At 41.2% G+C, this 14338-nt stretch overlaps 1 protein-coding gene across 1 annotated transcript in view; it reads right to left on the bottom strand.

Annotated features, from left to right (window-relative positions):
• The window catches only part of plppr2a (phospholipid phosphatase related 2a), a 214225-nt gene extending 205365 nt beyond the window's left edge, over positions 1–8860 (bottom strand). Inside the window, exon 1 of the mRNA XM_061973639.1 lies at positions 8532–8860. The gene's annotated coding sequence lies outside the window, so the exon portion shown is untranslated. The remainder of the gene's footprint in view (positions 1–8531) is intronic.
• Positions 8861–14338: the final 5478 nt, after the last annotated feature.

The following is a 14338-nucleotide window of genomic DNA, read 5'->3' as shown; positions in this document are numbered from 1 at the left end:
GGTGGAACATAAACCCCAAGGGTAAAAAAAAACATCCACATATTCGTAAAAATATCAGTGCTCTGCAAAACTTTGCTGTAGAAATCTGCCTTCGTCTGACTTGCTGCTCCGTACACAAGCTCCGCCCACTCTGTTCGTACCCAGTTTCTTCGTATGTCACTCAAAAGTGCAAATTCTAACAATTGGAATAATCCAGCGGGCTGCATTGAAATGCTAATTATGTTGTATTATGCCAAGGTAGCCCAGGTAACTGCTTTTTTTTTATGCTGCAAGACCCGTGTCACGTGACTTCAAACTTGATACTGCATTGGCTGGTTCTGTCTTAATTTACCACAAGTGAGTCTTGCTTTTTGAAGCAGCTAATTTTTTGCCATTTAATTTTTCAGTACTGAATTATTTTACACTGATTTTTTTTTTTTACACGTAATATTTTTACACTGAATTATTTTACACTGAATTTTGAAATCCTAAAGTTTTATACACTGATTTTTAAAACGCTGTTTTTTTATGAAATTGTGAGCATAATTTGAAAAAATTCAGTTCACAAAATTCAAACGCAAAAAGTTCAGTTACATAAATTCAGCGTCAAAAAAAAAAAGCTTTTGTTATAAAGACATAAATCAACCTCCACGATGTATAAAATGTATGGATTGAAAACTACATAAAACATTTTTTATTGCACAATAACTGAACAAAAGCAAAAAGTACTCTGTCATTTATATGGGTTTTGCTTTCAAAGCCATCCTGCATCCGTAGACTTACTCTGTAACAAAAACGACCCAAAAAAGTATTTTTAAATAGTGAGAACAAGAAAAAGAGAAATAGAAATGTAATATTGTTCATATACTGAACAAAAAACTAGATATCGATAGTATCGACATTTGGATCATTTGAAACTTTAGCGGTTAGCTCCCTGTGTCGTCCTCGCTGTGTGTGTGTGTCATGCCTAGCCATTCCTTTTCTCCTAGTCCTCCAGTAACAAGGATGCTGGAATTATTTCCTACTATGGGGGTAAGGATTAGTATCTAGGAAGCGGATTCACACTGCGGATAGGCAACGCTTTTGTTGCAGCTTGCGCTAAAATTTGAGCCGGAGTTCTGGCAAGACACGCACCCTCTTGGTGTGTACGCAACTCCTGCATGTGTGCAACAAGGAATCCAGAAATGCAAATCTCCCTGAGTGTGCTTCTGTTTTGAAGTAATCTTTCATGTGAGTACAATCCATCCATCCATCCATCCATCCATCTTCTTTCGCTTATCTGAGGTCGGGTGGCGGGGGTAGAAGCCTAAGCAGGGAAGCCCAGACTTTCCTCTCCCCAGCCACTTCGTCCAGCTCCTCCCGGGGGATCCCGAGGCGTTCCCAGGCCAGCCGGGAGACATAGTCTTCCCAACGTGTCCTGGGTCTTCCCCGTGGCCTTCTACCGGTTGGACGTGCCCTAAACACCTCCCTAGGGAGGCGTTCAGGTGGCATCCTGACCAGATGCCCGAACCACCTCATCTGGCTCCTCTCGATGTGAAGGAGCAGCGGCTTTACTTTGAGCTCCCCCCGGATGACAGAGCTTCTCACCCTATCTCTAAGGGAGAGCCCCGCCACCCGGCGGAGGAAACTTATTTCGGCCGCCTGTACCCGTGATCTTGTTCTTTCGGTCATAATCCAAAGCTCATGACCATAGGTGAGGATGGGAACGTAGATCGACCGGTAAATTGAGAGCTTTGCCTTCCGGCTCAGCTCCTTCTTCACCACAACGGATCGATACAGCGTCCGCATAACTGAAGACGCCGCACCAAAATCTCATGATCCACTCTTCCCCCACTCGTGAACAAGACTCCTAGGTACTTGAACTCCTCCACTTGGGGCAGGGTCTCCTCCCCAACCCGGAGATGGCACTCCACCCTTTTCCGGGCGAGAACCATGGACTCGGACTCGGAGGTGCTGATTCTCATCCCAGTCGCTTCACACTCGGCTGCGAACCGATCCAGTGAGAGCTGAAGATCTTGGCCAGATGAAGCCATCAGGACCACATCATCTGCAAAAAGCAGAGACCTAATCCTGCAGCCACCAAACCGGATCCCCTCAACGACTTGACTGTGAGTACAATCTTATCCAGGCAAACACTGGATAAAGTCAGCCGGGATCAGCTGAATGCCAATCAGTTAAGAAAGGCAAATATCGACCACCGATCCGATCTCATGATCGGTTTCGGGACATCTCTACTACAAAAATGACAAAGCACTCTAATTATTTAACATTTAATTAGCAATTATTTAACAATATGTATATTTGTGGATCATAGTTGTAGGTTACAAACTTGCCGATCTGAGGGATTCAAAATAACCCTCAGTGGCTCTCATGATGCACAAGATTCTCCCAAAGACCTCAAACATGTTGTGGGACTGTCATGGTTTACGTGTCTCTCCAACATTGCATGGAAATTGAGAACAGTAGATGTGGACTGGCAGAGTGGGGTGGTGGTCACCCTCTTTAGGAAACTATTAGGGCAGTGTTTTTCAACCACTGTGCCGCGGCACTAGTGTGCCGTGAGATACAGTCTGGTGTGCCGTGGGAGATGATCTAAATTCACCTATTTGGGTTAAAAAAAGTATTTTTTGCAAACCAGTAATTATAGTCTGCAAATGATGTGTTGTTGTTGAGTGTCGGTGCTGTCTAAAGATCGGCAGAGTAACCGTGTAATACTCTTCCATATCAGTAGGTGGCAGCCGGTTGCTAATTGCTTTGTAGATGTCAGAAACAGCAGGAGGCAGTTTGAAGGTAAAAAGGTGTCTAATGCTTAAACCAAAAATAAACAAACAGGTGAGTGCCCCTAAGAAAAGGCACTGAAGCTTAGGGAAGGCTATGCAGAACCAAACTAAAACTGAACTGGCTACAAAGTAAACAAAAACAGAATGCTGGACGACTGCAAAGACTTACTGCGGAGCAAAAACGGCGTCCACAATGCACATCCGAACATGATATGAAAATCAACAATGTCCCCACAAAGAAGGATAAAAACAACTGAACTATTCTTGATTGCTAAAACAAAGCAGATGTGGGAAATATCGCTCAAAGGAAGACATGAAACTGCTACAGAAAAATACCAAAAAAAAGAGGAAAAGCCACCAAAATAGGAGCGCAAGACAATAAATAAAACACTACACACAGGAAAACACCAAAAAACTCAAAATAAGTCACGGCATGATGTGACAGGTGGTGACAGTACACCTACTTTGAGACAAGAGCTATAGTGATGCATGGATGGTTATGGTTTAAAGTCATATCCAACAATTGCGACAATGATTTTTTACTGTCAACTGAGTTTCGTTTTTTAGTGATTTCTGCTGGTGGTGTGCCTCCGGATTTTTTCAACGCAGAAAATGTGCCTTGCCTCAAAAAAGGTTGAAAAACACTGTATTAGGGGATAACCCTCCCTTTCAGAGGGAAAGTCTATTTTCATACTGGAGAGTTTGGTCAAACTCAATCGTCCTGGTTGTGGTTGGATAACCACTAGACCTCTTTAGGAAATCAGAAGGTACAAACCCCGTTTCCATATGAGTTGGGAAATTGTGTTAGATGTAAATATAAACGGAATACAATGATTTGCAAATCCTTTTCAACCCATATTCAATTGAATGCACTACAAAGACAACATATTTGATGTTCAAACCCATAAACTTTATTTTTTTATTGCAAATAATAATTAACTTAGAATTTCATGGCTGCAACACGTGCCAAAGTAGTTGGGAAAGGGCATGTTCACCACTGTGTTACATCACCTTTTCTTTTAACAACACTCAATAAACGATTGGGAACTGAGGTAACTATTGTTGAAGCTTTGAAAGTGGAATTCTTTCCCATTCTTGTTTTATGTAGAGCTTCAGTCGTTCAACAGTCCGGGGTCTCCACTGTCGTATTTTACGCTTCATAATGCGCCACAAATTTTCGATTTGAGACAGGTCTGGACTGCAGGCGGGCCAGGAAAGTACCCGCACTCTGTTTTTACGAAGCCACGCTGTTGTAACACGTGCTGAATGTGGCTTGGCATTGTCTTGCTGAAATAAGCAGGGGCGTCCATGAAAAAGACGGCGCTTAGATGGCAGCATATGTTGTTCCAAAACCTGTATGTACCTTTCAGCATTAATGGTGCCTTTACAGATGTGCAAGTTACCCATGCCTTGGGCACTATTGCACCCCCATACCATCACAGATGCTGGCTTTTGAACTTTGCGTCGATAACAGTCTGTATGGTTCGCTTCCCCTTTGGTCCGGATGACACGATGTCGAATATTTCCAAAAACAATTTGAAATGTGGACTCGTCAGACCACAGAACACTTTTCCACTTTGTATCAGTCCATCTTAGATGATCTCGGGCCCAGAGAAGCCGGCGGCGTTTCTGGATGTTGTTGATAAATGGCTTTCGCTTTGCATAGTAGAGCTTTAACTTGCACTTACAGATGTAGCGACCAACTGTATTTAGTGACAGTGGTTTTCTGAAGTGTTCCTGAGCCCATGTGGTGATATCCTTTAGAGATTGATGTCGGTTTTTGATACAGTGCAGTCTGAGGGATTGAAGGTCACGGTCATTCAATGTTGGTTTCCGGCCATGCCGCTTACGTGGAGTGATTTCTCCAGATTCTCTGAACCTTTTGATGATATTATGGACCGTAGATGTTGAAATCCCTAAATTTCTTGCAATTGCACTTTGAGAAACGTTGTTCTTAAACTGTTTGACTATTTGCTCACGCAGTTGTGGACAAAGGGGTGTACCTCGCCCCATCCTTTCTTGTGAAAGACTGAGCATTTTTTGGGAAGCTGTTTTTATACCCAATCATGGCACCCACCTGTTCCCAATTAGCCTGCACACCTGTGGGATGTTCCAAATAAGTGTTTGATGAGCATTCCTCAACTTTATCAGTATTTATTGCCACCTTTCCCAACTACTTTGTCAAGTGTTGCTGGCATCAAATTCTAAAGTTAATGATTATTTGCACAAAACAAAAATGTTTATGAGTTTGAACATCAAATATGTTGTCTTTGTAGCATATTCAACTGAATATGGGTTGAAAATGATTTGCAAATCATTGTATTCCGTTTATATTTACATCTAACACAATTTCCCAACTCATATGGAAACGGGGTTTGTACATGGACGTTTGCCCAACCAGTCCACATGGACTTTGTATGCTTTGAAAATTAAATCGACCCGGTCCCTTGCAAGCTTCTGTAAGGGCTGCTCAAGGTCTATGGTTCATTTGGTTCCTGTACAATTGGAGTAGAAGCTTGTTCAACATCCAACTTGTTTACAGTAGACATTGGACCATTCTTTCACACAAGTTTTATTTATTAACTTTAGAGATGAAATGTCTGAGAGTACATCACAAAGGAGTAGAGAAAGTCCAGTTGAGTTGACAGTGTCTTCTTTGATCTTTGACGTTCTGCAATTGCTGGTGTGGTTCACAACTGCGTGAAAGGTCACAGTCCTCATCATGAGATCGGTCACTCTCAATGTACAAAACCCAAAACCAGTTAAGTTGGCACGTTGTGTAAATGGTAAATAAAAACAGAATACAATGATTTGCAAATTCTTTTCAACTTATATTCAATTGAATAGACTGCAAAGACAAAATTGTTCCAACTGAGAAACTTATTTTTTGTTTTCAAATAAGCATTACCTTAGAATTTAATGGCAGAAACACACAAGTTGGCACAGGGGCATTTTTACCACTGTGTTACATGGCCTTTCCTTTTAACAACACTCAGTAAATATTTGGGAACTGAGGAGACCAATTTTTTTAAGCTTTTCAGGTGAAATTCTTTCCCATTCTTGCTTGATGTACAGCTTAAGTTGTTCAACAGCCCGGGGCCTCCATTGTGGTATTTTTTGCTTCATAATGGGCCACACATTTTCAATGGGAGACAGGTCTGGACTACAGGCAGGCCAGTCTAGTACCTGCACTCTTACTATGAAGTCACGCTTTTGTAACACGTGGCTTGGCATTGTCTTGCTGAAATAAGCAGGGGCGTCCATGATAACGTTGCTTGGATGGCAACATATTATGCTTCAAAACCTGTATGTACCTTTCAGCATTAATGGTGCCTTCACAGATGTGTAAGTTACCCATGCCTTGGGCACTAATACACCCCCATACCATCACAGATGCTGGCTTTTGAACGTTGCGCCTAGAACAATCCGGACGGTTCTTTTCCTTTTTGTTCCGGAGAACACAATGTCCACAGTTTCCAAAAACAATTTGAAATGTGGACTCGTCAGACCACAGAACACTTTTCCACTTTGCATCAGTCCATCTTAGATGAGCTCGGGCCCAGCGAAGCTGACTGCGTTTCTGGGTGTTGTTGATAAATGGCTTTGGATTTGCATAGTAGAATTTTAACTTTCACTGACAGATGTAGCAACAAACTGTAGTTACTGACAGTGGTTTTCTGAAGTGTTCCTGAGCCCATGTGGTAATATCCTTTACACACTGATGTCGCTTTTTGATTCAGTACCGCCTGAGGGATCGAAGGTCATGGGCATTCAATGTTGGTTTTCAGCCATGCTGCTTACGTGCAGTGATATCTCCAGATTCTCTGAACCTTTTGATGATATTCCAAACCGTAGATGGTGAAATCCCTAAATTTCTTGCAACAGCTGGTTGAGAAATCCTGTTCTTGAACAATTTGCTCACGCATTTGTTCACAAAGAACAAGAATTATGATGAATATCTCGAACCCTTTTTTAAATTATTTTTATTTTTTTTATGTAATGTTTTTGTTTGTTTTTAATTGAGACAACGATAATTTATGTATTTAATATTTGTCGACTTACTATGGTATGTTATTTATTTATTATTTATTTATTCACTGTTCTGTTGCAGAGAACAAGGAAATGGGATAAAATTTCTATGGTATGAAAAGGGGTAGAATTAAATAAGCTCTGCTTCTTCCTACTCCTTTTCGGACGTGCTGTAATGAAACAACTGGAAACATGTGGTGCATTACATTGTATCGTATGCATATTCCAAATAAACTGAAACTGAACTGAATTTATGTCTATTTTGTGACTCTGAATTTATGAAACTGAATTTTTATAGCTTGAATTTTGTTAAGTGAATTTTTGACATCAAATTATGCTGACAATTTCATGGAAAAAATTCAGTGCATAACAAAATTCAGTGTGCAAAAAATTCCGAGTGTCTTATTCAGTAAAAAAGTAAACAAACCATCTCAAAAACGGAATGGACTTTAGTTTTTTTTACTGAGCTATATGAAAGTATAAAATGGGGGATTTACAATATCAACTATGAACAATAAAACACTGAATATTGAGAATATTGCTAATGTTGCTCCTCTACTGCAGACCACCTCCATGATCGACATCTTTAATAATCCTTGTTTGTGAATGACTGAGCATTTCATGGAAGCTGCTTTCACACCCAATCACGGCACCCACCTGTTCCCAATTAGCCCGTTCACCTGCGGCACGTTCCAAATAAGTGTTTGATGAACTATTCCTCAACTTTCTCAGTCTTTTTTTGCCACTTGTGCCAGCTTTTTTGAAACATATTGCAGGCACCAAATTCCAAATGAGCTAACATTTGCAAAAAATAACGATGTTTTCCAGTTGGAACGTTAAATATCTTGTCTTTTGCAGTCTATTCAATTGAATATAAGTTGAAAATGATTTGCAAATCATTGTATTTTGTTTTTATTTACTATTGACACAATGTGCCAACTTCACTGGTTTGGGCTTTTGTAGTTGTCCGTCTACATAAACCTAAACTACCTATCACATGTTTTGGGTAGTGAGAGAAAGGACAAGACTGCGGACAATACTCATGCAGAATGAGCCTCCTCCACAGATCAGGGCAAGGAGCTCAGGTCATCCAAGAGGAAGGCTGTTCCTCCTTATGGAAAGGAGCCAGCTGAGTTGGCTTGGGCATCTGTTTTGGCGAGGTGGGGCAGAGACCCTCAGGTACACCAAGGGCACCCTGGAGGGACTGTGCTAATTGCTGACCTGGGAACACCTCGGTATTCCCCCCTGAAGAGGCAAGGAATCCTGGGAATCCCTACCAACAGTAGACCTCTGCTCCTCTGACCCATATATTGCAGGTTTTTTTTGTGGTGGTGTGAAACTGCGTTGTATCATCCTGAGTGTGGTTTCTAATGTTTCGTGGTACATCGAAGATTGTGCAGACAATCACAATGAAGTACCACAGCGTCCATCCTCCCAGAAAACCCCTTAATATGGAAGTCCTGCATAGTCACTTAGGCTTTGTTTGGGGAACACCGTTGAAAAATGCTGAATAACAGACACTCCTCCCACCACGCCACACTCCAGAACCATGCAACAAACAGATCCCTGGTTACCCACTTGAAGTGCAGAAAATGCAAAACAGCCACTTCCACGGCACATGCAGATTGTGCTGTGGAAGTGACTGCGAATACAATCTCCCTCCCTAGTGAACGAGGAAATCCTTCCATCCATCCGTGCATTTTGTCCCCCCTCTGCACCCCCATAACCCATCATTCTACCTACCTTGTCGCCGGGCTGATGCTCGTGAAGGTACCAGATTCCTACGCGGTGACCATGGCCGATCGGATCTTGCTGATGTCAAAAGTCCTCCCGTCACGTCCTCAGCCTCTGTGCACCAGACGAAGAGAAGGAGGCGTGCGGAACCCCTGGCACGTTCACACACACACATGCGCACGCCGCACGCACGCCATCTTTTTAATAAGCCTGCTCCGGGGGAAAAAAACAAAAAAAACAGAGCTGACTAATGACTTAAGTGGCCGAAATAACCCCGCCGGGCGGCGTTTGGTCCGACGCAGCTACAGTAGACGGGGAGAGAGGCGGCGAGCATGTCTGAGGAGCACGAGTGCATCTGCATGTGTGGAACAGTGAGAGAGGGAATGCATTATACGTGTCGGCTCATTTGTATTCCGAGCCTGTCTTCCCTCTCCATCCCTCCCCTCGTCTTCCACTGTCCGTCTCTCCTCCCACCATCGTTCCTCGCTCGCCCTTATCTTCCCCTCCTCCCGTCGCTCCTACTTTCTCTCCCCCCCCCCTGCCTCTTGGCGAGTGTCGTGAGAATCCGGGAGGAGGCAAACTTGACCCAAACATTAGGACACATGCCGCAGAGAGGCTTTGGCCAGCCTGATGGTTGTGTGATTTCCATAAGGCTGCTCTACAACTCATTCTGAATGTGGGTAAATGATACATGACTATTGATCTGCCCCCACCCCCAGGACACCACTGGTCACAACTGGTAAGAAAATCCAAGCCCCAGGACATAACGCGTACGCTTGTAATTTGGCAACCCAGCCACTTTTCAACTTAATTCCTTTATGCCATACAGTTCACATCCACATTCAAATCTGAATGTACAAACCCCGTTTCCATATGAGTTGGGAAATTGTGTTAGATGTAAATATAAACGGAATACAATGATTTGCAAATCATTTTCAACCCATATTCAGTTGCATATGCTACAAAAACAACATATTTGATGTTCAAACTGATAAACCTTTTTTTTTTTTTTTTGCAAATAATCATTAACTTTAGAATTTGATGCCAGCAACACGTGACAAAGAAGTTGGGAAAGGTGGTAATAAACACTGATAAAGTTGAGGAATGCTCATCAAACACTTATTTGGAACATCCCACAGGTGTACAGGCTAATTGGGAACAGGTGGGTGCCATGATTGGGTATAAAAGTAGATTCCATAAAATGCTCAGTCATTCACAAACAAGGATGGGGCGAGGGTCACCACTTTGTCAACAAATGCGTGAGCAAATTGTTGAACAGTTTAAGAAAAACCTTTCTCAACCAGCTATTGCCAGGAATTTAGGGATTTCACCATCTACGGTCCGTAATATCATCAAAGGGTTCAGAGAATCTGGAGAAATCACTGCACGTAAGCATCTAAGCCCGTGACCTTCGATCCCTCAGGCTGTACTGCCTCAACAAGCGACATCAGTGTGTAAAGGATATCACCACATGGGCTCAGGAACACTTCAGAAACCCACTGTCAGTAACTACAGTTGGTCGCTACATCTGTAAGTGCAAGTTAAAACTCTCCTATGCAAGGCAAAAAACGTTTATCAACAACACCCAGAAACGCCATCGGTTTTGCTGGGCCTGAGCTCATCGAAGATGGACTGATACAAAGTGGAAAAGTGTTCTGTGGTCTGACGAGTCCACATTTCAAATTGTTTTTGGAAACTGTGGACGTTGTGTCCTCCGGACCAAAGAGGAAAAGAACCATCCGGATTGTTATAGGCGCAAAGTTGAAAAGCCAGCATGTGTGATCGTATGGGGGTGTATTAGTGCCCAAGACATGGGTAACTTACACATCTGTGAAGGCGCCATTAATGCTGAAAGGTACATACAGGTTTTGGAGCAACATATGTTGCCATTCAAGCAACGTTACCATGGACGCCCCTGCTTATTTCAGCAAGACAATGCCAAGCCATGTGTTACATCAACGTGGCTTCATAGTAAAAGAGTGCGGGTACTAGACTGGCCTGCCTGTAGTCCAGACCTGTCTCCCATTGAAAATGTGTGGCGCATTATGAAGCCTAAAATACCACAACGGAGACCCCCGGACTGTTGAACAACTTAAGCTGTACATCAAGCAAGAATGGGAAAGAATTCCACCTGAGAAGCTTAAAAAATGTGTCTCCTCAGTTCCAAAACATTTACTGAGTGTTGTTAAAAGAAAAGGCCATGTAACACAGTGGTGAACATGCCCTTTCCCAACTACTTTGGCACGTGTTGCAGCCATGAAATTCTAAGTTAATTATTATTTGCAAAAAAAAAATAAAGTTTCAACATCAAATATCTTGTCTTTGTAGTGCATTCAACTGAATATGGGTTGAAAAGGATTTGCAAATCATTGTATTCATTTTATATTTACATCTAACACAATTTCCCAACTCATCTGGAAACGGGGTTTGTACAATCGGTCACAGGTGCAGTGATGCGGCATTAAGTGCCAACTGTCAGTCAGCCATTCTGTGCACATCATGCCAAGCGTTGCCACAACCTAAATGTTCAACAGTGTGGAGGAGCTGACCCATTTGGACTGCTTACCTGCACAATAGCTCTTTTGCTTTATAGTGACTTTCTGCAGGGGTTCAGTGTTTTAATCGAAAGATACAGTCCAAAAATTATCCCCCCCAAAAAAGCTATGTTTATGAATCTAAATGGTTAGCCTACAATTCCCATTGTTTAGTTTTTTTTGGGCCTCAGATCCGATTTTAGAGATTGATCGTTTTTGATTGTTTTTGATATGGAGGTTCATTTTTACAAATCTCAGTAAAACTAAAATAATGCTATTTGGTAACAGTAGAAGAGAAAGTCAAATACAAATACAAATAGACGGAGTAGACATTGAAAGGGTAAAAGGAAATACATTTTTGGGTGTAATAATAGATGATAAAATGAACTGGAAATCTCATGTAAAAAAAAATATACAACATAAAGTAGCAAGAAACACGTCAATAATGAATCAAGCAAAACATGTTCTGGACCAAAAATCACTTTACCATAGTGTTACCATATCTGAGTTATTGTGCAGAAATATGGGGAAATAACTACAAATGTGCGCTTTATTCATTAACTGTGTTACAAAAAAGATCAATTAGAATAATACATAATGTTGGATATGGAGAACATAGAAACCCTTTATTTATTAAATCAGAAAAAGTGAAATTAACCGATTTGGTGCATTTGCAAACAGCTAAAAGTATGTATAAAGAAAACTACAATCTGCTAGCCAGGAATGTGTAACAATTCTTCTCAACAAAAGAGGAGAAATATAACCTTCGAGGAAAATCTAATTTAAAACATTTGTATGCACGTACAACACTTAAAACCTTTAGCATATCCGTATGTTGAATTAAGTTATGGAAGGGATTAAGCAAAGAAATCAAACAAAGCACCAAAATGATTTACTTTAAGAGACTGTTCAAACTACAAGTGTTCACTAAGTACACAGAACAAGAATTATGATGAACATCTTGAACCCTTTTTTTTTTTTTTTTTTTTTTTTTTTGGGTTGTTTTTTTATTGAGACAAATCATTTACGTATTTAATATTTGTTTACTTACTATGGTATATTATTTGTTTATAATTTATTTATTCACTGTTCTGTTACAGATGTTACATGATCGACATCTTTAATTATCGAGCAAGAACAAAAAAGAGGCATAAAACATGGCGGAACATAAATGCCAAGGGTAAAAAAAAAAACATCCACATATTCGTAAAAATATCACTGTTCTGTAGAACGCGTTAGTTTTGGCGGTAACTAGTAATCTAACGCGTTATTTTTTTATATTCAGTAACTCAGTTACCGTTACTACATGATGCGTTACTGCGTTATTTTACGTAATTTTTTATGTAGTATCGGCTAGAAACAGAAGATCTGAGTGTGTTTTATTGCAGCGCTGCGGTGTCGTCCTTCTGTGTCACAAGGGGAAAAAAAGGCGTGTTTTGTGTGGGTGGTGCTCCCAGACCGTAGTTGAGGGTCGCAGGGGAGACGTTCCTCCAGGGCCAATGTACTTTGGGGCTAACAACCTTTACAGCTGAAGGTGAATGACGAGGCCGGCGGTTTGTTGCAACTTTGTGACTTTATTGGATGCAGCCATCCACCAAGCCAGAGCACCTGCACGCACTCGCTGTCACCGGTGCCTCACCTCTCTCGCCCACTCACTCACTGACGTCACTCACCTCACATGCTGTCATATCTTAAAAGGCCACACACACACACACATACGCTATTCTCATAACGACTAACAAAACATCATGGCGAAGCCAGAAGTAGAGTTTCTTAACATGGAGACATTCTCAATACTTTTCTTTTGTCGAGCACAAAGAAAATAACATTTTAGTTAAATGTAAGTTGTGTCTTGGATCAAAGATCCTATCTACTTAAAGTTAAAGTTAAAGTGCCATTATGTAGCAGCTATTTAAAATAGTTTTGTCAATTTGTTATGGCCTGAAATAAATTGGCCCTTTGAAACATATCTTTGTCTTTGTGTGTTGTATGTAGACCACATTGCTTTCTGAGTTCAGTGATGCAAATGCATGTCAAGTTGATCAACACATTGTATTATTCTCCAGTGCAATAACAGCACTGAAATGAAGGCTAAAAGGGCATTAATGGGAGCCTTAAAAAAAAGAAAGAAAAAAAAAAGAAGTAACTAAATAGTTACTTTTCACAGCAACACATTACTTTTTGGTGTAAGTAACTGAGTTAGTCACTGAGTTACTTTTGAAATAAAGTAACTGGTAACTGTAACTAGTTACTGGTTTTTAGTAACCAACCCAACACTGCAGACGACACACTTACTATGTGAGAAGTAACAAAATTGCCTACTTCTTGCTGCTAGACACCTGGCAGCGCTTCCTCTCGCATAGCTGAGCTGGAGAGAGGAAGCAGTTGAGACCCTCAGTATGGCTTGAAGATGATCATCAGTAAGTCTGGACCTGTACTTGGACTTATTGAAGTTCAAGGTGGAGAAGAGCTTTTCGCACAAGTATGTGTTCCCAAAAAGGCACATGGTCCGCTTGTACATTCGGGAAAGCTCAGGGAAGCAGGGAGGCAATTCTCTCAAAAAAATTGTCCAAGTTTGTCTGCTTTTCCACTCACCCAGAACGTTGAAAGAGCCATTTTGGACCCAAATAACAAAAATTGTCTCTGTCTGGAAAAAAAAAAATTAATTAAATTGTTATATGTATCCAGTGATTATACTATAAAGTTATTTTCCATTTAACTTCATCAGTTTTAGATAATTTTTATTCAAAATCGCTGAATTTTCACATTTTCCGTTTGAGAAGAGACGGTGCGGTGATCAGCAGCCAATCGAGGCACGTCACTCAGTGCCTCAACATGGATTGCGGACTCGGCTAACTGCTGGCCTGCTATGCAGTGAGACCGTATTGCTATATGAATTATATTATACATTTCCATAGTTTAGTTAGCTGAGGTATATAATGTACAGTGTATTTTGTCAACAACTGTATGTGTGTAACATTTTTCTTGTGCTGAGCAATCATAAAACGGCTGTGAAGACGCACTGGCTGAGGCTCGCAGTAATCCCGCCTCATGGTGGTAGAGGGCGCTAGTGATCCCAGGGATCATTTTTGCGACTACTCGGCTGCAGAAGAAGTGACAACAAGCAGCAACGGTTAGCAATCGTTTATTTTTTGCTCTCGCCTGGACTTTTAACATGGAGGATTACATATCTAAAATAAAACAGTTTTCTAAACTGGACTCTCAATCGAAGCAGGAGGTAATAATTAAAGGAAGATCTCCATCGAGACAGAGAGACTTTTA

Source organism: Nerophis lumbriciformis, linkage group LG22 (assembly GCF_033978685.3).
Source record: "Nerophis lumbriciformis linkage group LG22, RoL_Nlum_v2.1, whole genome shotgun sequence".
Lineage (NCBI taxonomy): Eukaryota > Metazoa > Chordata > Actinopteri > Syngnathiformes > Syngnathidae > Nerophis > Nerophis lumbriciformis.
Note: the sequence above shows the minus strand (reverse complement) of the source record. Positions and strands in the feature narration are given on the sequence as shown.